Source organism: Aegilops tauschii, chromosome 4 (assembly GCF_002575655.3).
Source record: "Aegilops tauschii subsp. strangulata cultivar AL8/78 chromosome 4, Aet v6.0, whole genome shotgun sequence".
In the NCBI taxonomy this organism is placed as follows: domain Eukaryota; kingdom Viridiplantae; phylum Streptophyta; class Magnoliopsida; order Poales; family Poaceae; genus Aegilops; species Aegilops tauschii.
In genome coordinates this window covers 163,454,532-163,457,658 of record NC_053038.3, presented here as the reverse complement: position 1 = coordinate 163,457,658, position 3,127 = coordinate 163,454,532, and the positions used below count along the sequence as shown (strand labels likewise).

Genomic DNA, 3,127 nt, shown 5'->3' with positions numbered 1-3,127 from the left:
CCGGAGCCATTTGGGTTTCCGGAGTATGGTCCGGCTGGTGGTCAGACTGGTCTAGACCCCCGCCGTTAGCCCTCGGGGGGATTGTCACCCCCGTGTTTTTAGCGGCCGAAGTGTTACCTTCTGGCGCCGTTTTGGTGGCTTCCCGAACCACCTTGTGCCCCGGAGAGGCCCTTCGAGACAGCACCTCGGTGTCGTCCCTGGCGATAGGCGAGGAGGCTCACGAAGGTGACTCGCTCTCCATCATCCTCGGATCTAAAGAGTTCCCCTCCGATGATTGTTGGGGAATATCGCGGGCTGGCCTACATCATTCAAAACATTAATATCATTTAGATATATTATAACTGAGCACCCTCCCAGCCCTCTCAGGCCATTACATTCCTGACCGTCCGATCGTCAGTTTCAGTCAGTTTCGGTCGTGCGATTAGCTCGGAATCTCGCGTCTGGCTGCTTTGATCGCTACCACCGAGCGCTAGTCTATTGGGCCGCTACTCCCGTCACAATTTCGGAAGGCTGACATGGTCCGATGCTCAGTTTCTTGCTAACTGGGCCGCTGTCCTAAGGGGCTGCTACTCCAGTAGAAAAAATGGTGGCCTCTGGTTAATCGGGCATGTTTACACTCGAAGTCCATTCAACCCCACGAAGCCCGCAAGCAGGCCCCTCTCGTTTCGTCTCTCTTTCCCCGACCTCCCCTCGCTGCCGCCGCCACTGTCGATGCCAACCTCCAACGATGGTGTTCCTCTCTCACCCGAGCGACAAAAGGCACCCCCGCCGGCAGGTACACGTCAGACACGCACGAGGGGCCGGCCGACCGTAAGAAAAAGATGGCTATGGTGGACGAGTCACCGCCACCGACACACGTCCCAAACCAGTGGGTCGCCTTCTGTACCGACCACTCCTGGTCGCAGCGCGTGCACGGCGTTCTCCTACATCTCAGCGATGCGGGCATCGCGGCCTTACTGAGGGAGTTGAATTGGTGCGCTCCCCTCATCTCTATTTTTCTTCTTCCCTCGACCTCTTCTCTTCCTCATTGCTCCTCCTCCTCCAATTTCTCCCATCAGGAAGGTTGGAGACGGCGCACACGGCTAGGTAGCTCATGAGGGTCCGATGGGGCGAGCAGCGAGGGCGGCTACCTGCAGAGGAGGAGAGCTCGAGACAAGCAACATTGGAGGAATGATGGCGATTATCTCCATAGTGCAGGGACTCCTAATCATCCCTCCACTGTTCTTCTTGGCTTCAGGGACTACCATTGGGCAGTCTCTTCTTCTCCATGGTGCTCCAGCAACTGCACAAAGAGGTCAGTTATCTCGACCGGTGCCCCACAACTCAGGCCGGAGATGATAGAAGGATCTGCACAAGAGGACATGTCTCTGGACAGCCGCCAAGTGTTCTCCGTGCTATGCTACTGCATGAATCGCCTCCTGGCCAGGTAACAGTTACATTATAAATCTGAAATGCATAAGGAGCACTAAGCATAAGACATTAGGGATGATTAGGGTTGGTTTGTTCCGTGTTAAGAAGTAAGGTTTTTCTTTTGGCTTGGCATATGCTTCTTAGGTGGTTTTATCTGCCCAAACAGGGCGCTCAAAGTGTGAATTGGGATCACTCCTCCAAGAAGACAAGAAACTAAATTTTATGTGTCCAAAAGCAAATGCTAGCTCTTGAGTTATTCTCTACCAGTCTGCATATCCACTCCTTCGTATGTTCTAATGCACCATGGTTATCACTTAGTTGAACTTGCTATTTTAGTGATATAATTTTTTCAATATAACTTTGTTTATCAAGCTGATCAAATTTCTCTTTTTTATTGCACTTCTTCTATTTTTTCTAAAGAACATAACTAACATAATTTGATTGTCCGTTCTTCAAGTTTTGAGCATAATTGGTTTCTGACTGTGAGAGTATCATTTACAATGTAAAAGGAGGTACCACACATAACTAGACATATAGAGCGAATTCGCTCAGTCTGTGTCACACGACATCCATCCCATCGGCCACGATAGTCACAAGACTACCCCGCAGATGGATGTTGCAGCCAGTGGCCATGACGAGGCTTATGCCTTCATGGAGGTGCAGTACCGGATGCTGAGAGAAAATGTTACCCACTCGGCTACAAGGATAACTGGGAGGAGGAAGAACCGAGCCACATGGGTAACTCGAAGGGAAAAAAAATCAGTGGCGCCACCGTCCATTCTCATGCCTCCCCTTCTACAGATACACAACCACTGCCCTTGCTGCTTCTCAACTCCACCTTTGTCCTTGGTACCATCAGCATTGACGCAGTCGTCCATCTGCATGCCGCATCAGCGAAGAAGTAGGCACATCAACTATGTGCTGATGCCGAGTTTGCATCTAGGCATCATGTATGTTGCTTTGTTTCTCCTGTACTACTGCTGGCACAAATATTTCTGTTGACTTTGTCATTTTTTTTGCTTACTATTGGATCTTAGTCTGGATTGTGCACCCTGATTCCACCTGTTTTTTTTCATGTGATTTGGTTTGGTGGATTTGGAGCAAGGATTTGGTTGCTGCTAAAATAAGAATGCTTGGGAGATTCATGGAGCAACAAACATGACATGATCAAATCAAACCATTTAATTGGAGACAAGGATTGCTGAGTACAAAGGATTGTAATTTTGGCCTTCAGTACTATTGATGTGCGTCTTTTTTCAATTTTCAGTGTTTAAATTTGTTATGTTGTGCTATCTGGTGGAATCTAGAATGTGAGCAGTTGGGCACCGATAATAGGAACAGGAATGGTTCTGCCGATGAAGCATTTTTATATTTGTTTTGATACCATGTAATGTAAGCGCAGTTTCAGATTGAAGAATGTTGTTCTAAGAGGCTACATGGTCTAATGATGTGTCCAATAACTTCATACCGTGTGCTTAGGGTGTGAGTAAGAAGCATAACTGTCTACATATAGGGAAATCTTTCTACAACTTGGCAATAAAATAGTGGTACGTCAAATTATTATTTCATTTGTCTTTTTTCTCTTGCATTATAATGTGGAATAAAGATACTTAGGTTCTCTCTATATCTTTTTTCTTACATTATGATTTCAAATGAACATTCCCTTGGTTCTTAAGATCATTAGATGAATGGTTCTTTACACTGTATGTGCCTTTTA

General features: G+C 47.2%; 1 long non-coding RNA gene across 1 annotated transcript; it reads left to right on the top strand.

The window, feature by feature from the left end:
* Window positions 1-475: 475 nt before the first annotated feature.
* LOC120962937 (uncharacterized) lies at window positions 476-2,838 on the top strand. The gene is made up of 2 exons (XR_005754249.3): window positions 476-973; window positions 1,059-2,838. It is a non-coding gene; the product is annotated as an uncharacterized lncRNA (long non-coding RNA).
* Window positions 2,839-3,127: the final 289 nt, after the last annotated feature.